The 22,581-nt window shown below is 41.2% G+C and overlaps 1 long non-coding RNA gene across 3 annotated transcripts in view; it reads left to right on the top strand.

Moving 5' to 3' along the window:
- LOC117802691 overlaps positions 1 to 22,581 on the top strand; it is a 387,685-nt gene that overhangs the window by 145,068 nt on the left and 220,036 nt on the right. Inside the window, exon 1 of one of the 3 annotated variants that reach the window (XR_004626149.1) lies at positions 8,097 to 8,229. The exons of the other annotated variants lie outside the window; for them this stretch is intronic. This is a non-coding gene — a long non-coding RNA (uncharacterized LOC117802691). Of the gene's footprint in view, positions 1 to 8,096; positions 8,230 to 22,581 lie in introns of those variants that run through there. 3 annotated transcript variants of the gene reach the window in all.

Here is a 22,581-nt window from a genome sequence, read left to right as displayed (position 1 = left end):
CCCTGCCTGTTTTCTTTCAAAATGCTTTTCTTTCTCTCAGGCACAATAAGCCAGAAACTCTGCCACATATGAAACACTCAAGAACCAATGAATCCCTGCTATCTAGAAAAGCGAAATGCCCCTATGGAATTCTTGTTACCTTTAGCCATTGTTAATATATTCTGTGAAAAAATATACAAAAGAAAACATGAGTTCTAACATTGACATGTAACTTTAGCTCCACTTAAATATTAGCCATTCTGTTCCTATTTATGTAGTGAAGTGGGTGATTGGCCAAGGGGGGAATTTTGGTGTGTGGATTTGTTTTTAAATCTCTTTTTGCGTGGTTATTAATGGGAAGAAGTTCTCAGGTCATCTCAGGCCAGTAACTGAAACTGCTTGAGACAGACATTCTTCTCGCTCTGGGAAGGTTAGAAATTGGGTGAACTTGTCAAGCTTGGCTGGTTTTCCACTTGACTTGCTGTGTCTGAGGTAAATATGGGTACCTGGTAGCACATGGAATTCTGCTGTGCATTTACAAAGATCCAGGAGCTTGGGTTTTTTTTAAAGGTTGATTTTCGTTTTCGAAGTTTGGTCAAACTTATAAAATGGGTACGAATTTGCTCCTCAGTGTGGGGAGCAGAAAGTGTTCTGTTGTGTCATGTTTGTGTTCAGGTAAATCTGGTCCTGTTCCCTCCTCTCCCCTGCAAGGTTGTTGGAAAGTTAATCTTAACCATTTTTGCTCTGCAACTTCCTTTGGTCATTCAAGGAAACAGGGTCTTATACCTTTCAGAAAATCTGAGAAAAGGTCTTGCTGTTGAAGTGGCTCCTTGAAAAGGGTGCAGACTTGGTGCCACAGTGTACATGTCCAGTTGAGCCACGGGGTCTTTGATCCCTTCTGGGCCAGAGGGCCCAGGGCTCTGACCCAGATTTCACGTTGGCAGTCCCACATGGCACAGGGCACCAAAGTCCAGTGGGGTAGAGTCATGTCTTCTAGAAATTTTTGAGCTTTTTCCCTCTTAAACAATCCAACCGCTTACTTTGGGAGCCTAAACTTCTGAAGACTCCCTTCCTTGGGTGATATCCAGTTCACAAATCCTTGCTCTTCCCTTGAGATGGAGGTAAGGAGAGTATCTCCCATTCTTTCATAGTAAACCTAGAGACATAGTTAAATTCTCACTCTGTGTTCCTTGCCACATTTGATTTTGTCTTAATTTTACTTCTTACTTTTGAACTGTTGCATAAGCTACTGGTATAAATAAGTTAAGGGTTATGTTGCCAGGAAATTGTCTTTGATGTCTGTGGCAATTTTTTGTTGCTTGTTTGTACTTTCTTTTTTTCGTAGGGAAAGTATGAAGTTATCTTTCTCACTGCCATCCTCTTTCGGTCCAAGTGCAAAGTTTTTCTGAAGGGCAGGCTTTATGGTTCACATGGAATGTAATAGCTCAAATGACCCCATTTCCAAGAAGCCTTCTTTAACCTTAAGGCTGAATAAAGAAAGTGCATTCTCCTGTTCTCTACTGCATCCCCAGCAATACTTTGAGCCTACTTTTAAAATACATTTATTACACATACTTTCAATTCTAGGGAGAGCTCTGATTTCTCCTCTCATTCACCCCAAGCAGAAGAAGGGTCAAGGCCAAGAACTGTATTGGACCAAGGCTCGTGATGGTATAAATTTCAATGTGATGAGAAAAGCTCAGATACTCTCTTCACATTGTATGGCCTCTGGTCTGTGTGGGGTATCTCCTCTATAGGGCCATTGCTTTAGGTCCTTCCCTGAGTCATTCACTTATCTATTCATTCAAGAAACTTTCTTGAGGGCTTCCTAGGTCAGGCATTATGTAGGCCCTGGGAATAGTACAAAGATAATTCAGACAATGCTCTGTCCTCTTAAACTTATATTTCTGTAGGCTGTCTCTCTTGGACTTAAATGGTACAGTGAGATTGTCTTGGGTCTGCCTACCTCTTGGGTGGGTTCTCTTGCCCTGAGAAGGCTAATTGGGAAGCGGGATTGTTTCTCAAGAAAAGTGGGTGTCCTTCATATTTATGCTTCGATACCATAGTCAGAGAGCTTATAGCTCAAAGGTTGTCTGTCCCAACTCACTTCTCTCCTTGCCGCTGCAAATACAGAGCATCTGCCGTAAGCTGCCAGGTGGGAATCAGTATTGAACTTGGTAGAATCCCTGAGTCGTGAGGACTTCATGCACGTTTAGCTGTATCTCCGTGATTGTATCTCCCCTGAGAATCTGAAAGGCCCTGGATCTGCAGGAGGAGGCAGATAGGTAGTTCCTGATCCAGAATTCCACCATCACTCTCTTTCTGAATTACTTTAGAAGCAAAACTAACCATTACATTATTTCAACAATTCTCTCACTTTTGGGTCTCCCTCCCTGGATGTGGGTGGGCAGATGCCATGTTGTCTTCAGTCTGGGACCCTGGGGAAGCCCAGCAATGGGTCTCATGCCTGTCAGTGTGGAATGAATGAAGGCAGAAGTACGTTCAGGGAAAAACAGAATGATCTGAAAATATTCTCTTTTCATTTCAAATGGCTATCTTGTTGTTCTTAACTAGATAGCAATTTTGAACTCAGGAAAATATATGGATATAGTGTAAATGAATACATGTTGCTGTATTTCCTTTATTCAAGGTGCTAGGCTAAGATGTGTGGATTACAAAGCAGTGAACTGACCTGGACTTGGTGCTTAAGGTACATGGCAGGGCAGATAAATCCTACAGAAACAATAAAATTCCTTTAAGATTATTTATATGTTTATTTCTGACATTTTTGTTTTTGTTTTATTTATTTTTAAAAGATTTTATTTATTTATTTGACAGAGAGAGACAGCCAGTGAGAGAGGGAACACAAGCAGGGGGAGTGGGAGAGGAAGAAGCAGGCTCCCAGCAGAGGAGCCTGATGTGTGGCTCGATCCCAGAACGCTGGGATCACGCCCTGAGCCAAAGGCAGACGCCCAATGACTGTGCCACCCAGGCGCCCCTGTTTTTGTTTTAATAGCACCATAGTAGTAGCAACTTAACTGACTTTTGGGCATGACTGATGGTGAGACTCAAGGATTTGGAGTTGTTTGCAAAGAGGCAATTGTGTTCTTCCTAAAGTGTAAATCAGACGCAGGGAGTGTCCAGTGTTGGGTGAGAGTCAGAGGGTGGAGGCAAAGCCAGAGCCACATTTTCCTCCCTGCTTGGTACCCTGGAAGGTCCAGGCTCACCCAGTGTGCTGAGCTAAGGAGCTGCTACAACTTAGAGGAACTGGAAGACAACATAAGCTCTTAGCTTGTTTCTGCCATCTTTCCCCTCCCTCAACTTGCTCTTAACCTCAAAAGAATCTATTTCTATTTCTCTAGCTGTAGCATACCTTACTCTCCGTTGTTTCATATACATTTTCACTCTGATTTGGGTTGCCTAATTCTGGTGTGTTCTGTACGATGCCCTCCATTGTTTTCACACTTGCCTTGATGTCGAAATTCTCTGATCTGCATCGTTTTTCATTTATTAAGATGCCACATATTAGATTTCTGCCTTGAGTTTCATCCTTTAGAAATTGTCCCTGGCTAAAGCTATATAAAAGGTCAGATAAATCTGGTGACGTGACATTTTATTAAAATATAAATACCTGGTGGGGGGTTCATTGTCTACTTGTGAGATTCTAGGGTTCACAAATTTTGAGAGAGCTGCAGCTGCCTTGGAGGGTAGATAAAGGATATTTTAAAACAGTGCCACCCTATGCCAGGTTGGCAATCAGTGCCAAGACTGGGGATATACACAGAGCGTGGCTGTCATCTTAGCACTGCCTTTGAATTTGGTTAAGATATGGCAGGTAGATCCTCTATAAATTTACAGTTTTTTAACTAAAAAGCTATAAAGAAAGAGAGAGCTCATGGCTGCCCCAGAAACTGTGGTAGACATTCAGAAACAGCTGATTTGTCTTTGGGGCTCATTTGGAAGAGATAGAAGAACTGCAGGAAGGACTGTGACCCAAGTTCATTGAAAGATATGACTCTGCACATTTTTCCTGAACAGCTTTGTGCATCAACTTCTCATTTCTTTCAGGGTCAGTGTGCAAAGTGACATGTGGGAGATACGCCTCACTTCTGCCCTGCTCTCAACAGATCTGGAATCTTTTGCCTTTGATATGGGTTCAAATTCATGGGTTAATGACAATCACAGGCCCATAGCAAATGCTGGCAACATTTTTGTAAACATGGGCCAAATTTTAGTTTCGTTATAAAATGTAAAGCCAGAGCTGGCTCTGAATTTTGCACTAACATTTCATACAAAACTAATTTGCAGTTCTTCCAGATGGGTTCAGTGTCTATGGCATCCTGCCTGCTACTCTAAAATGTAGTCAGTGTAGAGGATGGTGGTGGGGAAGGGAATAAAGTTGGTTCCTTTGTGGGGAAATATGAAGACTTTGGGATTTATAGAAAGAAAGAGTTACATTAAAAAACATTACTACTGCAACAGCAGCTTTATCTAAATAGTTTCAGTATTGGTAGGAGAAAATGGCAAAGAGCCAACATTTTACTGAGTGATTCATGCTAGCCATTGTGCTCTGTGCTTGACATACAGTATTTCATTCAATCATTACAATACTCCATGAGTTGGGCATCCATTTACTTTTCACTAGGGAAATAATTCATTTACCTCTGGACTTTAGAAGTCGTCTCTTGGTCTCTGTTATGTATCAGATGTGTGTGTGTGTGTGTGTGTGTGTGTGTGTGTGTGTGTGTGTGTATGTTTATATTAACCAAAGGATTCCTTGTTGCCAAAGACTCAAAAATACCTTCCAGTCAGAGGCCGACCTAACTTGATTATGTTTCTAGTGCATGGGCTGCTGCACGCGGTTGTGCACGTTGCTTCCTACCGGAGGGTTTCTGGTCAGGGAATAAGTAGGAATGTCCACACATGGAGCTGCGTGCTTTGGGCAACATTGTGTCTGCTGGGGAGAAGGAGCCTCTTTTACTAATTGACCGTGTGTGGTTGCAGTGACTTTGCCGATGCAGATTCCTACAACAAATGAGCCACCTAGGAAAGCAACTTTGAAGCTCAGTCTCTCTTCTATCTCAGGCATCTTGGGGTGTCTGTCTCTTCATCCCCCCCCTTCTTTATTGTGCATCTTGGGACAGTCTCTTGAAACTCCGTTTGTCCTGACCACTGATCTCACTCTGGGACTAGACTGGGAGGGTGGCTGGCTGGGGAAGTATCTGCCTTCTTCTCTTTCTCTCCACTTCGCACTGGGCCTGGTGAGCTGGCCCTGAGTGCAGTACCCGTTGACCCTTTCTAAGCATTGCTGTTCATAAACTGCTTAGATTATACTCATGTTATTATTTCTTATATCTCTTCCTCCAAAACTACATGGATGGCTAGGAACGTATATATTTTTTACAACCTCAGAGTTTCAAACTTTGGAAGATAGTTTAAAGACAAAATTGATTGAAGTGCTGTCAGTTCTTTAGGAAATGTTTAGCTGCAAGGATGACTTTTAAAACATCCAGAGAGGAATGGATTGTTGTAAGTTATTTTTTGTGTTAAGCATCTGCTTGATTCTTAGCAGTGTGGTACATTCAGGAGAAGGAGACAAAAAATTAAAATGGACTTATAATTTTGTTTAAAAAGATGTGAAAACCGTCAGTGTAATATGTCTCATATCTCATACAAGGGTTGGGAGACAGGGAACTGACCCCAGGACCCTGGCTATATTCTCCCAGCTCTGACTTTTCTATTCCAGACATCCTGCAGAGCTGGCTGACCTTTGGCCTTCATTTTCCTTATCTGTGAGACTCCCTCTCTGTAATATCTTCTCCCAGGCTATTGTGTGCCTGGAATGAGATAGTGGGCACACAGTACTTTGAAACATGTAAGTCTCTTTATATATTTAAGGTTTAATTGTCCTTACAGAGAAAGATGAAAAGAATCCTGATTGTTTCTTTAATTTTTTTTCCTTTGTAAATAACATATACTTTGTGTAGAAAATGTGGGGAGACTAAGATATAAATGAAAAGAAAACCCCACAAAAATCAACTATTGGCCCCCAGAGATAATCGTGGTTAATGTTTTGATGTATGATTTTTTAGTATTTTACAAATTTACATTAATTTATCAAAGCTGAGCTCCTACTGTGTATACATTTTTAAAGCTACCTTATTATTCAACTTTATATCAATTTAAAAATTTACAGGAAGCACACGGACAGCTAATTTCCTGGGCTATCAGCAAATATCAGCTTTAGATGTAGTCCAGGGTTTTTGCCCAGTAGCACTTTCTAACATGATTTCCACTGAATTTATACACAAAACAACACCTCTCTATAGAGTAGTTTATATATAATCTCCAAGTATAGTAATTTTCCCCTTATTATTTTTAAGAAAAAATTGATTGACCTAACTATATATGTTCAGGTTTTTAAATTGTATCCTCTACTGGGAGTAGAGAAAATATCAAATAAGACATTCAAATGAAAATATCCTAAGTGGAGTGATAATATATGGAAACATTAAAAACCTTGACTGCTTTTTCAGTATTGTTGCCCCCTATTTAGTGGTAGATTTTACTCCTGATGTGATGTCAATAAAACTTTAAATATAAGCTCTCAAATGTCCAGACAGTGTAGGTGTTGTAGAAAAGACGATCATGTGGGAATTTAACTCTTTTGCAAATTGGGACTTTGAAACAAACAAAAACGTTGAGTGCTTCTCTTAATTCAAGGCACACTGGCAGTTCCAAATCATATATGCTTTAAAAAAAAAAAAAATCTCAGTTTCCCAGGAACACTAATAAATACCCAGCGTCTCCTTTGGGCCATTTAATTTTGTATCATTTGCTTCATCTTGCTTCGTTAGTCACACCAGCACGTTTGTGGTTATATAAATTGTGTTAGGTGACGTGATACTTTCTTTCTTCATCATGATTAAATGTAAAATGGTATAACATTCCTTTTGGGCAAATCACTCTTGTCTTTCCACCCAGTTCTATCGTGAAAGAAAACAAATGGAAGGGAGGCAATTGCAATTACAAGTATGATAAGGTTTTATCTTATCACACCTGCAAGGTTTTATGCCCCTTCTTCCATGTCTTGTTCTCCTCACTCCTGTTTCTCTGTGTGTCAGGGGTTTTAACAAACAAAACAACCTCTCAAGGATATTTAGAGGGTGAGAAAATGTTAGGGTGAATCTGAATCTCTTTATTAATAGTGAGTTGCATAACAAATGCCACGGGGTTGGTAGATTTCACTGTGTCTGTTAAATATTAACAGTACTTGTACTTTCCGGGGTATTGTTGGAGTGCCTGGATACCGCTCAGCCAATCACAAAGAAACAGGTTTCCATGGAAGCAATATCACGGATTCATTTCATTCTCAATGAAATCCACACAGCAAGACAGATCTGTAAAAATAACCCATGTAAAATTGAAGCAAAATATTTCTGGGTGTTTGTTCTATGCCTTTTGGGGTGTGCATGTGTGTGTTTTCCGTTTAAAAAATAATCTAAAAATATCTGGGCATTCAGAAAAGCTTCCAAAAAAGCTGGAGCTCTTACCCCTGCCTGGCTGTTTTTGTTCTTTTGGGCATGCATACCTGTGTGTTTGAAGGACTCAACCCTTCCTTGTTTATATTCTAGAACACAATATTTTAGACCAAATTTTAAAATGAAAAACAAAATATTCTGAATGTTGAATATAGGCTATTTTCAAGGACATTTATATACCCATAATAAATATAATTAATGATTTTTGCTTCTCCTCTATGAGGAGCTTTAATAACTCTCTAACTTAGGCACTATAATTATTTTATAGGTGAAAACAGGAGCTCAGGGAGGTCAAGTAACCTCTTCAAGGCTGTACCGCTAATAAGTGGCAGAATCTGGTTTCCAGTCCAGATTTACCTGATGGTAATGCTATAATTCCAAATATCTCAATTTATTCATACATACGTGAGCATAAACACACACACACACGCACACACACACACACTGAACCCTGCTCACTCCTTCTGCCATTGTTTGCCTAACAAACATTGTATTTATGGCTCTAACATAGCACATCTTCTACCGCAGTGACTGTGGGTTTGCCCGTTTCCTCAGGGCTAGGCTCTGAGTCTTGGTGATTGATGTAGGTATTTCTTGAGGCTAAGACTCTGCTTGGCACAATTGCTACTTTGTACGAAGATAGTTGATTTAGAATCTACAAGAGTTTGAATGACAAGCAAAAGATTTTTTCCATAGACCTTCAGTAAAGGTAAGATTGTATTGGGGTAGGGGGACAGTTTTTGGGTAAATGAAAACCTCTCACCACACTGGCTCCTGAACCAAGAAATGTGCCTGATACACTTGAATAAATGACTGAAATAAATAATCTTGGAGCATTTTAAAAGCATTATTCTTCTTTTAAATATGTTAATTTGGGAACATGCTTATCTAATTATTATTTATTAAAACAGGTCCTCTAAAATTAAAAAATTCTACGTTAGAATAATGAAAGTGGGTTAAAAATAATAGAGTAGCCTTTTGACTGTTTCTCCCTCTATTATTCTCACTTCTTGAACTTGCTTGGCTGACCCACTAACACGTCATGTGGGTTAACATTGAGGAATAAAATGCTTTCAGTGCTTCAATTTTTAAACATACATTTTACATATCAAAGCTTTCTGAAGACCAGTTTTAATGGATAATTATCTAGGATGCATTATCATCTCCCTGTCTTAATAAACAGAGTCTATCAGATGTGACCTAACCTTTCCTTCATGACTCAGTACCATCACTCTATTATTTGTAAACTGTGGGGTTGCAGAGTGATATCCTCAGGTGTCAGAGCACATGAAGGACTGGGCCCGTCTGCTTGATTTCTCTTCCCTTTTCCCCTCTGTCCTCTCCTATCATTTGTACTGGTTTCCCTGGGTCTGCTTCATACATACAGTCCATTGTATGTCTGATTCCATCTGCCGTTTGCTAAGGCAGATCTATGGGTCTTCTGGGGTACTGGATAAGGAAGCCAGTTTCATCAGGTGAAAGCTGATCACTTAAGATGAACCCCTGATGATGTTGATTGGCTCTGGCCTGTAGGCTCCGGGGTGACCTCATTGGTCTTCCTCTATAACGTGTATGAGCTTGTTTTAAGTATGTTCCTTATCAGCCTTCGAGGCTTCTGGTGTTGTTATCATTGTTCAATTCAAGAGGGAAAATGTATATGGTTGTGTTTCTCTAGAGTCGCCTGATGAATATGTGAGACTGTTATAATTTGTAACAAAGACTACAAGCTACTTTGTTAGTTTGAAGAGAAGATATCAAAAAGCAACTTCCTTTGGGAATGATTCTAGGAATAGAGACTTTACATAAGTGTGACTATATCTATCTATCCATATCTATATCTATCTATCTATGTAAGGATATATATGTAACTATGAATTCACTTATATCTTATGTTGTTTCTGGAAAGATTTAAAGAGCAGCAGTGGCAATAGGAAAGGAAAAATGGGTAAAATCCATGAGCCTGCATAATAGTTGCTAACATTTACCTTTTACTAACTTGGCAGCCTGGTAATCTGTAGTGTTTTTTTTTTCAGACATAACTGTCTTCAGGCTGTTCGTGGGGTTATAGCATGATGTCCCTCCTTCAGACATGAGTGACCAGGGAGACTGGCGTGGTTTGGTCCCAGTTACAGTCTCAGGGAAGTTCAATTTTATTCTTTAAACTAAATGAAAAAAAATTTTTTTCCCCGAAGGAGTGTATAAGGGACACCACACACCACTGTTGTGTGTTTTCAGCTATTAATTTATAAGAAGCATTTGAGAGAACCAGAAATAAAGGAGACAGGGGTCTAAAGGGAAATGACTCAGGTACCCTTTTGAAAAGATATCCACTAACGTAACTCATATCTCTCTGACTGGTCTGGGGCTGAGGTTTTGCCGGAGAGGTCTTTTTCTGCGTTGATTCAACCAGGACAGTTGCTGTTTTAAAAGGGTTTGATAGCCAGGTCTCAAGATCTGACAGAAAGAGTGGCTGCTTCTCCTGCTGTGATTTAAAGGGCAGGGAAAGTTCAGCCTGCCCCATGATTTCCTCCCCAGTGGCCTTGCTTCCCTAGAAAATTTTCATGATTATAGATACTCCATTGGGTAAAGGTTTTGTCTTCAGAAGACCCCAATAAACAAGACTATATTTTACCTGCGTTTGCCATTAATGCCCTCTCTGAACACATGAGCAGACTAACAAATTAGGCATCTCTCAGCAGCCAAGAGCAAGTGTGAGTGACTGTGACCTTGGAAAGGTCCATTTAGGATGGGGAAAAATGAAGCAAGAGGTGTCGCCCTAGGAAGACCTAGGAAGTAAGGAGTGGGTGGGAAAAACAGAGCTGTTGGACACAGAGAGGTAGGTACATTTACTCATACAGGGGGTGACAAGAGAGGAGATGAATGGGTGCGGGTCTACTTTATGGTTTTGCTCAAGGCTGTTTGTGCTTTTCAGAGTAACACACATAAGCTATGAAAAAAGAAATCAGATCTTTTACTACTATTGGCCTTCTCCAACTAGGTTGTACAATAATTTAAAAGTAATCATTTCCTTGGCTTCCTGACTCAATATGCCACCTAATTAGCTAAATCTTTTTGACCTCTGCTTGGTGACTCATCTTTGCTCCTGACTCTGAGACCACACGGATTTCCAACTAAAAGCATTTAAAGAGCTTGGCATTGAATGCCTCTTGTTTGTCTTGCTCCAATCTTGTGCCCCAGTTCCAGATTTTTTTTTCTTCTTTTGGTACTGAGGCCAAATGCTCATTTTGTATCTGAGATAGAATAACCAAATCCCAGCTCCATCCATTAATTCATTCACCAAATATTTATTGAATACTTGCTAGTTATCATTGGGCCCTGTGCTAGGCACTGAAACTCCAAAATTAACCATGGTACTATTCTTCATAAATTCCCCTCAGTGCCAGAGAACTTGGCTTGACTCTTGGGAAGTTGAAGTGGGGGGAGACTTCCCAGGGCTCTCAATAGCTGGGGTCCAGCCTTATTTTAGGAAGTTCCTGTCTCTTGCACTCTCTTCCCTCCCCCTGAGCATGGAGGTTTACTCCAGAACCCTACTTCTGAACCAGAACCCAACTTCTATGCCATAAGGGTTTGTGTTTACAACATTTTTGGAAAAAAAATAACTTAAAACATTTTGGGAACTGTATAGAAAGGCTTTGGAATATTTCCTGTTTGTTCCAAGGTTTGTACCTTTTCCCTCATTGCCCTCACAGAGAAATAAAGTGGGATTCAGGTCAATGGAAGAAATAGTCATTTTTAAGAAGACATCTGTATCCTTGGAATTCCAGCCATTAAGGAAGGTTCTTTGGCAGATTGCCCCGTGCTTTTATGTGAAGAGAATTTTGACCATGAAAGCTGAGCTTTGACTTACCCAGTTTAGATGCCAAGGTTAATCATTTGGGAGAATTTTTAAAAATGTGTGTTAGAGGTAGAGCAATCTTTTCCCATCTGTAACCCACAGTAAATTTTTTTCTTCATTTTGCTACCTCTTTCTCCCTTCCTTGCTTTCTCTTTCTTTCTTGTAGTAAGGTAGATTTAGCCACCATTACTTGAATGACTTTGTGGAAGAGACGGCTAGTTTTCCATCAGCTATCTCTGCCTCCTTCCCATGGTGCAGAGCCACCGCCAGGACCTGGCTGCCCAGCTACGGATCGCCTTTCCCAGCCTTCACGTTTATATGCCTCCTTCTCCCAGTGGAGTGAGAGCAGAGATGTAGTCACTTCCGAGCCCAGGTGCTTATTAAGTAGAAGGCCTGTCCGTGCTTTCCACTCCTGTCTGTGGGGGATTCAGCACAGGAAACCATGGCTGTGAAAGATGGAGCCAGAAGTTACGTAAGAGAAGCTGGTCCCAGAAACACCACCTAGAGAATAGCCACCTCTCTTTTAAGAGCAACCATTTATGCAAGTAAGAAATGAACTTGTAAGCTGACAGGCAACTGAGACTTGGGAGTTTATCTGTTACTACAACTGGTATTATTCGCCTAATTCTCTCTCTTACAATAAATCACAGATATACACACTCTAGGTGATGTAAAAGTGAGTATGAAACATCCAGAAGTTTGAAGAAAGGAATGCAAGCAATTACAATACTAGGCAGATTTTAATCACTCTGACGTTTAATAAGACTCTTTGAGTCCCAAGTGACAGGCATCCAATTTGAATCAGCATTATCAAAGAGGGAATTTATGAGCAAATGCTCCTATTATTGATAAAAAGATTGAAAAAACAAGCCAGGATGTAGCTGATTCCTGGAAGAAACTGGGACCAGGGACTTCCACGCTGCTAAAACTCACTTCTTACCAGTTGGTGATGGCCAGGGGAGCAGGGTTGTGGAAGAAATGGCAGCTCCTGTGGATATCACAGGACTAACTCAGGGGCTGGAAGAAAGATACTCAGAAATAAAGGAAGGCTCTTTTATTCTCAGAAGAAAGGAAACAGTTTTTAGCAGACAAAATAATTGGTTTCCTCTACAGATGGAGTAATTATTTGCCAATTCACCTTCCTTTTATTCTTTATTTTTTTGGTTTTGTTTAGTATATTTTTGCATTGTTAACATTTCCTGTTTTTATGTCTAGCTTCTGAGCTCAAATTAGATCTTTCCTTTTTGTTCCTCTGCCTTCCCTCACCCTAACAGTGCCTTGTACATAGCAGAAGCTTCCATATTTTTCATTGGCTGAGAGTATATACTTAGAGCAATAGGGTGGACTAGGGTCTCTTTAAATTATCTTAAACCCAGATACTATCTTTTCATAGCCATGTCTTGCTCCTCTTCGTGGTACTTGAATATCAGACAGCCATGGCTTCTGAAGATGCTTTGCAAGTAGCTACATCTGATAGGTGTTCTCCCTACTCTTGCTTCTTTGGAGCCTTGGCCTCCTCCTTCCGGCCAGTCCAAAGCCTACTGTCTGTGCCTGCGCTGGCCCGGGGCAGATCCCCCTTCTGTTAGGAAGCCCTCACAGCACAGCACAGAGGCTTTGCTTCGGCTCAACCCTTATCACGGTGTACCATCTATTGAGTAGTAAACATGTTTGTTACATCGTCCTGGTCTACTTTTACATGGGGTAGGATTAACAACTAAAAAAATGTTATTTCAATTTCAATTTTCTTCAACTAGATGGTGAGCTCTTCAAAGAACAGGAATCCATCATGTCCTCCCTCACGGCTGATGGAATAGCTTGAATGGTAGCCTCCTGAGAAGTCTTTGTTGATAGACTGAATGCTGTTTTCAGCTTCAGTAGTTACCTCAGATATGGGATAGTTGAGAATTTCCCAACAGTCACGTTAGTACAGTTCTTTCTTAATGAATTTTTTTTCCCTTTCCTTTTTAAATTAAAGGGATCTCCCAAATGGTTGAATGGAATATATCAGACCTTTTTTTTTTTTTTTTTGCTTTTCTTTTCAAGTTACAACTTAGGGGCGCCTGGGTGGCTCAGTCGGTGAGGTGTCTGCCTTCGGCTCAGGTCATGATCCCCGGGCTCCTGGGATCCAGCCCCATTTTGGGCTCCCTGCTCAATGGGCAGCCTGTTTCTCCCTCTGCCTGTGCCTGCCACTCCCCCTGCTGCGCTTGCTCGCTCTCTTTCTCAAATGAATAAAATCTTTAATAAAAAAAAAAGTTCCAACTTAGGGATCATGAAGTCTATTAACACAGAGAGAAACCAGAGGCAGGCTGCGTATTGACTGTGCAGAGAAGGAGCTTCTGTAGAATTGTAACTGTTCATCATTCCTTAGATTGCTTTTCCTGTGCTGTCCTGGGTGGCGGTGGCCCGTGCGCGTGGTGTTGGGAATGCGATAGGTATGAGAAGCACAGGATGTGTGAAGGGAGCTGAGAGAAAGCTGGACTGGGGCAGATGAAAAGCTGCCATGGGGGCTGACAGGATGCAGTGTGTGAAGAGCAGAAAATACCTACACTCTGAACGGGGGTGGGGGGGAGGCGGCGGGGGGGCTTTAAATATTTAAAAATATTTTCACCTCTCCATTTTCTTACCTTAAACTGCACCACACACTGCCCCCTGTCCTGTGCCTTCTGGAATCTCCCTGCTGCCCTCAGTGGTTTCTTCTTCATCAGGATTGTCCCTTCTTTGCAAATGACACAGTGAGGACAGACTTTTATTTTGCGGCTAGCAAAATTATGAAGAGGCCCCGCTTGTAGTTGGCATAAGCAACTTTTGGTTGAGACATATTTCCTCTCCACTTCCCCTTCTCAGAAACTGCTTTCGTTAATTGCTAAAAATGTGACATGGAGTTTGATTTGAGAACTTCACAGAATAATGAAAGACTAAAGAAGAAATGGCTTTAAGATATATCTTGTTCAAGACCCTACTTATAAATGAAAAAAACCACAAAGCCCACATTGCAAAAGAGAAAAAAAAAAAAAACCCAGAAAGCAGAGTGCAACACTAATGACCACAATTTTACAAATGAAATGTACATTTAAAATTTTGGAATTCAATTTAAAATTAGTATTACAAATCCACCAGGTAGAACAGTGCCCTGGTTACATGTGTGGTATTGTTCTATGTTACAAAGTACTTTGTTTTGTAATTAACAAGCCAACAATAAAAATCTCCACATTTTACAGACCAGGAGTACAGTCAACTTTGTGTGGAATATAGTTGCTAATATGTTAGTGGATGGATGGGGAGAAGCTCAGATCAGTTTATTTTAAAACTTCCTATCTCTATATTTTCTATTCCAAAATACTAAAGTGTTTTTAATGTTAGGAAAACTGCTCTATATTTTTATTCTTCTTAAAGTCCCTAGGACAGGACTAGAAGACATCCTTGATGTGGATATATATTTATGTTTCCTTTTCCAGAAACGACAGTTAACATTCATTGAATTCTTAACCTCTGCTTTGCTTACATCACCACAGTTATCCCAAACAGTGAGGTGCAGGGCATTATTTCCAATTTCCTGATGCTAACCCAGAGGCTCAGAGAGGTTACCCAGCTTTCAGTGGGGAAGCTAAGATTTGACTCTACGACCACCTCCTGTGATTCTAAACAGTACTCTGCTGGGGTCAGAAGAGTGTCCTTCCTTAGGGTTCTCTCTTCTAACCTGGGAGCACATTGAATAGATCACAAGGGGACACGCTGCCCATTGGAATGACCCAGAATGAGAAGGCAAATAGAGGCAGGTACTCAGATGGTTGGCCCTTCTGAGGGACAGAACAGGGTAGAATTAGGGGGTTACGACTTTCTTTGGCAATTCTACCTCTGACCTGTAGTGCTCTAGGAGTCACCATGGAGACTCGGGATCCAGTTCTTGGTTTCTCTTTGTTACTCAGATAAAGATAAGAGCAAGAGGGAGACTCTTATAAATGTAACTATGGGTTTCCACTTTTAAAATATTTCCCTATTTGCTGCCTTTTACCTGCTTGCCGCATGAATGCGGTCAGTGCCTGATTTTTTTAGGTTAGTCAAATATTCTGTCCTATTTTCCTTCCTAGTCCCCAAAGACCAATGTTTTGGCATTCAAACCCTTACCTTTAAGATAGCCTAAGGGCAGTCCCAGAAACCATACAGAAGTCCTCCGTGACATACTAGGCTTTGATTTTTGGTTGGGGAAACGTCTGCTTAGGCTAAGGAAACAGCCTTCACACATTCTTCTTTAGACGGAAGTCTTCAGTCTGAATCCTAGGAGCACATATTGTATTGCAATTTCAGAGTCAGAACCCTCTGGTCAGTTTCTGTGCAATCATGGTGCATGGCAGGCTGGCTGCAGATAACTGGTGCCTTTCCCTAGGCAGTGGGTGCTTTATTTCTAGGCAATAGGAACTCAGCATAAAGAACAAACTCTCAGTGGTTCCATTTTCTCCCTCATGTTGTTAATAGTAAATAAGGCCCAATATTCCTTTCAGAACAGCTCTGCACAACCTAGTCTCCTAGAGTCCATGAGTGGCCCAGGTTCTTTCCCGGTGTGGCGCCTGCTTTTATAGACTCTGTTAATGGGGTTATTTCAGGGTAATGAGGATGCCTGTGTCTTTCAGCTGAGTCAGCCAACAGCTCTGCTTCCGCTCAGTCTGGAGAAAGACGTGGGCAGGTGGGGGTGCGATCTGAAGGCAGTACCGGCCTGAGACCACCGGGGCCCAAGAGTGGGTACGTGCGTCCAGGTAGCCTGGTTCTCCTTTGTTCTTCCCTTGAAAGTTTAAGAGCAGGTGAGTGGGAACTCAGGTGGGATACATGTCTAATAATCATCCCTGACATTTTCATGGTGTTAACCCTTGAAAATTTAATTCTCATTTAATCCTCATACATACATAGTCCATGAAGTAGGGACTGTCACTACCTCAATTTGTAGAAGAGGAAAGTGAGGCAGAGAGAGGTTCTGTGACTTGCCCCAGGTCACAGAGCTGGGAAGTGGCAGAGCTGAGATTTGAACCTGGCTGGTCTAAGAGAGAGATGGTATAAAAGCTCCGACCTCTGTTCCCTAGGTCCTAGGGACCCACGCTGTTCCCTACCAACTGGGCCATGGCCCCACTGTGCCATTTCAAAGAGTAATATGAGCTAGCTGAGGAAGACAAAGGACTGACAGTATCCTTTTTAGATCTCTCTGTGGCATGAGTTTTAGTTTCCCTCCCTCAGACATTCCAACAGCGTAGGAGGTCCCATCATCCTGGCTGCCTGGGGGCCAGGCCACAGCTTCCAGCAGAGATCTGGAACCAGGCTGTCCCTGAAAATTGAGGACGTGGGTAGAGCGGCGGCTGGTTTCTTTCTGTGCCAAGCAGGCAGAGCGCCAACCCCTCCTGGAAGAACTCTGCCCATCTTCACTTCCCCTTGACTCAGCAGGAGAGGGAAGCTGGGTCTTGAGGCTGTTCTTCATTGCTTTTGAACATGGAGTCCCACTTAGAGGAGAGCCGAAGCATTTATGTCGGGCTGTGTTTCTAATGAACTCTGAAAGTTCAGCCTGCCCTTCTAAGAATAAGAGTCGCGTTTCTTTCCATATGCAGGGGCCCACCGGGTGTGCATGTGTGCGTATCCGTGTGTGTGTGTGTGTGTGGCAGCTGAAAGAAGAAAAAGCCAAGCTCCTCACTGAGAATTTCTAAATATTATTTGAAATTGGGTTTGTGGGTTATCTGGGGGAAAGAGTGCTTGCCATGGAATGCTCAAAAACAAAGTGACTGCCCTGTTCTGAATTCAAGGTCTTTTTTTCTGGAGGCCTAGGGCAGCCTCCTTTGCCATCGGGTGGGACAAAAGAAGGCCTAGTGGGTACACTTCTCTGAGAGTGCTCTGAGCACAGTGTCTCTGCCCCAGGGTTGGGGGGGTCCCCTTTCTGCAAGGTTTACTCCCTCCGCTGGGAGAGCAGCAGGCCTAGCTGGATGGCACAACACTTGTACCAAAAGTACATCTTACCCTGGGGGGAAGATCGCCGCTTTGCCCCCTCAGGTCTACAAAACTCTAGTGTAGAACTACCCTGCCTGACTCCATCAGAGCAGAGCCACACATTCCTCAGGTAAGGGGTCATGGCAGAGCCAAACCTCAGAGAGTCCCTCTGCCATGGCAGTCATGACCAGGGGGTCCTGTTGACAGACCTGTAGTCACTTATCTGTGTATATGAATGGGTGTGTATGCTCACACACGTGCACACACACACACACACACACACACACACACGATCTACGTGGAAGACCTAGGTTCCATGTTCATACAAATAGTACCAAGATGGGTGACAGGTGACAGATATTTTCCTTTATAAATGGGTTGTGAGAAGAAAAACTACTTAATGAAAATAAAAGAACTGAGAATAGTGTGTTCGATTTCTGGGGTGTAAAGTCATTTTCCCCAGATTAAATTGTCTGTCACTACTTTCCTAGCTGGTCTCCTCCAGATTAGAATTCTTAGAGTACTCTTGAATTCATTTCTGTGTTTTGGATGCTTTATTAACTGTATGTGGTTGACACTTATTTTATTGCTAGAATTTGGTTAAAAAAAAAAAACACCAAAAAAACAAAAACACATGACGTGCATCCCCCTCCCCCTTTCCCTGTGTGAACCTCATCCCACACAACTCCTCTCTGCTCTCCCCACCTTGGCCCCAGAGACAAGAACACTTACGGCGTTGTTTTATGGTTGTCCTGAAAATAGGCATTGGCTCCTGCCTCGTGTAGTATACAGAATTTTAACGAGCACTAAGCCAGCAGCTCAGTCCTTTACTCTGATATGAGCGGGGTGACGTCAACTTATCCAGGAAATACTGAATTGATTTTAAAATGGCTTTGAGGGTGAATAAATCGGCGGGACTGTGCATTACACGGAGACTGCCCTACACCCCCTCACCTCCCTGTCTATCTCAACACCAGGAGTATTCGAAACCGCCTGAATAGATGTCCTTCAAAATAGAGGTTGAGGGATGGGCATTGGGAGGTGGGGGGGTGTTATTTATTTTTTTTTAAGCCTCAATTTTGTAAGTTGCCATTATCTTAGATTTAAAATGGCCTGACATTTTTAGCTTCCAATTTGAGTATTTTCTAATTCTAGGATTTGGTTCATTTACTAAAACTGGGAATTGCTCTTTTGCACCATCTCTTCTGCCACTCTTTCTCTGTCTCCCTCCCACATGTTTCTGGAAGCATATTTTGGTGCTTCCGCATAAAGGGCACTACATAATGTTTTCTTTGCCTCTCATTCTACTCGATGAAATGGAAAACCCCAGCACCCAGTGTGTAAAAAGCTGGCATTGTGAGCTATTTTAAGAACAGGCAGTATTTAGCAAGGCACTGTCTATGCTCAAAGCCAGATCAACTTCCATCCCCAAACCAAAAGCACAGTGAAAACCCCAGCCCCTGTACGTCACCAGTTGAACAAGCACCCCTCCCTTTACTCTCTAGATTATGGTTTGGTTTCGAGATTGCTGCTGATACAACAACTGGCTTTTCTTTTTGCAGCCTCCTTTCCTGCTTGCTAGTTTAGCTAGTGATTAATGAGTTAATTAATTAGCAAAGATTTCTCAAGTTCTTTGAAGAACAAACCTACTACTTACTCCGTTATGTAACATTAGATCAGTTTTCCAAGCTTCTTAGGGAAAAAAACCTTTTAAATTCAACTGCAGTAGCTTCAGAAAATTTTTTAAAGCAACTAACTTTAGTAACTCCAGGTTTTGATTTTTTGCTTTTTAGTTGATTCTATGGACACTTTTCTGCTAGAGAAAAGTTTCAATAAATATTCTCTAACAATGATCATTACTATCAGTGTTTTTAAAACTACCACTCACACAAAGGGATGGATCAACTTCCATTCCTACAAATCTGACCATTTAATAATTTGTTAAGCTCTCACAGATACACAGGGAACTGTGCACACCATTCTTTGCACTCAAAGAGCTGACACACTAATTTCAAAACATAATTCATAATGTGAGGCAGAATTTGGTATACCAAACACATGATGTAGAAAAATCAGTGTCCCAGGAGTTTGGAGAAGAAGCAGTCAGTGTGGGTTCCCAAGAAAGCCCCAAAGAGGAGGTTGAACTTTAAGTTGGTGTTCGAAGGATTCCTAGTCTTTGTAGAACTGGAGTATATTCTAAGTGGAAGGAAGGCAGCCCAAACCAAAGATGGGTACTCCTGATACGTGCTTAGCAGTCAGCACAAACACACGGGCCTGACGTGAACGACGGTTGGTTCAAGTTTAGGATGAGTTTGGAAAGAACACCTCAAAATACCAGGCTGACGGAAATTGTGTTAACTTCTAAAGAACATAAAATTACATGATATCTAGAGTGTACAACGAAAGAAATGATGAAATTCTTTATTTCACCACCTTGAACATGGTGGAAGAGGAATCTTGTTTGTAAAATGATTAACCAACCCAGAGAGCAGGAATTATGCCACAATGGAACAAAGGGAAATTAGGACGCAAACTGTGCCTGTGTGGCAGCAGTATTTGCTTGCTCTTTCTTTTCCAATGATTACGAGGTGGGGGTGGGGAGGCCCAAATCTGTCAAAATGCCTTCCACGTAGCCGTGTTCGATCTGTGCTGGATGGATATATGAATAAATAACCATTTGGTTGATGAACCCAATAAAATGAACAAGAGCCATCATGTAAAGCCTGGAAGGAAATTGCCTTTATATAACTCACTTTCTGCTTCATTAAAGATTAACTCGTTTTTGTGTACATATGACATGAGGCTGGACAAGGAAACTGATCCTTTTTAGTCTATATTTGAAAGACAAATGAAGAGCACAGAGAGCAAACAAACGAAGGCAAACAGAAAACAAAACAAAAGACAAAATAAAAGCCTGACACATCCTACATGTTAACAAACTAAAATAATGCATTGTTGATTTGTTGCCCCTCAGGGAAAAAGTAGCTAAACAACCACTGGAGGAAGGACATTTAAATGTTTTCCAGGTGGCTTTTACTCTGTCAGAACCCATTATGCTGAATGGGGATACATATTTACAGGCTGCTAATACCCAGCTGATAAGAAACCATATCTGAATTATTTCTAAGTGTCCTAAGAGCCCAGAGGTAGCTAAAAGCATCTTTGCTTAGATGTCACTCTCAATCAATTGCCGCTGTTACCTGACTTGTCATTTACCCATAATCAGAGACTAGGACTTGAACCTGAAGCTTCAATTTCCTTGCACTTGAAATTCAGTGAAACAGTCAAGAACTAAATAAAATATAGTTAATATTAGTAATGTGATGGTTTGCCTTTTAAAGGCATGAGGTGACATAGTGATAAGTTCTGGATCAAATACTCAAGAGCCAAAATCAATTTCTGATCTTAACTTTTTTTTTTTTTTGGAGGTGGTCCCTTATGACAAATTTGGGCCTCCCTTCAATGAGAATTTCATTTTTGGTATGATTACTGGAAGAAAGTTTATTTACTGTTGCCATCTATAAGCTTGTTCAGTAAACTCAGGGTACATAGACTAAGTCCTAGTTTAGTTTCTTCACATTAAATATCACCCATTTTTATTATGCAATTTCCTTTTGAAGAACAAAACTCTTAGGTTGCTATTAGGAACTGGATATAAGTAAGCCACGTAATCTCTCTGATTTTCAGTTTCTCCATTTGGTCTACAAGATAAAAAGTTGAACTAAATGATCTCTAAGGCCTATTTTATTATTAGTTCTATAATTATTTATGGTTCTGTGATTTCAATCTGGCTTTCATCCAAACTGGCAATGACCTCTTAAAGTTCAAGCCTGAAGGGCAGTCATGTGTTTGTCTTGGTTCATCAGCCATAGAACTGAGGGCCTTCAGCACGACAAAGCTTATTTACAGGCACACTTTATGACTCTTTTCCAGCCATTTGTTTCCTTTGGTTAGAGTGGTGGTTCTCAAAATGTGGTTCCTGGACCAGCACCATCAGCATCACCTAGGGACTTGTTAGAAATACAAATTCTCAGGCCCTGCCACAGACCTACTGAATCAGAAACTCTGGATGTGAAACCAAGCTGAGTTTTAACAAGTTGACTAAGTGTAGCTGATGCACGTTAAAGTTTGTGGACACTGTTCATGACATTCAAGTTGTGGGTGCAAACCGTGAAGTGGTCACTGATTTAATTCTGTACCCTGACCGTAAACCGCCATGTTAAAAATATCCTCCGTTGTTCATTGAAGAGATTGAGATACACTGCTTGGCTGGCTCCACACTACTGCAGGTTGTGGATCTTGAACTATTTGTTGGATTGAAAGTGTTTCTCAATAAGCCTTAAAGGGCATCTCTTGCTCTGGTCCCCAGCTCCATACAAATAAAATCTTTCATAACTCCTCAGTGATTCCCTATCTTCTATTAGACCTGTTCCCTCTCTGTACCCTTCACTCACCCTTGTTCCTTCCCATATCCATATCTTGGCTCATATCATTTTCTTTACTGCCTGTAATAAGTCTTGGGTTTTCTCTCTACAGTCCAGATCCATTAAAATTTGCAGATAATTACCATCTCCAAGAAGCTTTTCCTTAATCTCATTCCATGGGCAATCCCCCCATTTAAAAAAATTCTGTCTCTTGAAAGCCCTTAAACCCTGTCACCTGGAACAACATTTCTCAAATGGAATTATACAATGTTAATCACCCAAACAGAGTTTTTAGAGTATAGATTCTTACAAGCCACTACCACCAACCTACTGAATCAGAATCTGGCCTTGAACCAGATTCTCAGCAGATCCACTTGCCACTAAACGAAGTGTTTAGAAATCATTGAGTTAGAACAGGTTTGGAAAACTTACTCTGTAAAGGATTATATGGTAAATATTTTGAGCTGGTGGGTCATAGGAGCTCTCTCACAACTTCTGGATCAAGCTTAATTTTTACCACTGCGGTTGTAGTACAAAGGAGCACTAGATAGTATCCGAACAAATGGGCGTGGCTATGTTCCAATAATACTTTATTTACAAAAATAATGATCAGGGGTTGTAGATTTCTGATCCTTGAGCTAGATGACTTAATTTAATAAAAATGAACTATCATGTCTAATAGGTTACTCTGCACTCAGTAGGTGCTCTTGGAATGGATAAATGAACCCAAAGTAATGCAGTTGGTGGAACATTTTAAATTCAAAATCAACAATTATAACAAAGTAAAGTTACTAGATGATCTTCACTAAAATCATGCTGA

This window comes from Ailuropoda melanoleuca, chromosome 1 (genome assembly GCF_002007445.2).
Source record: "Ailuropoda melanoleuca isolate Jingjing chromosome 1, ASM200744v2, whole genome shotgun sequence".
Lineage (NCBI taxonomy): Eukaryota > Metazoa > Chordata > Mammalia > Carnivora > Ursidae > Ailuropoda > Ailuropoda melanoleuca.
The sequence above is the reverse complement of the archived record's forward strand: the minus strand, read 5'-3'. Positions and strand labels throughout refer to the sequence as shown.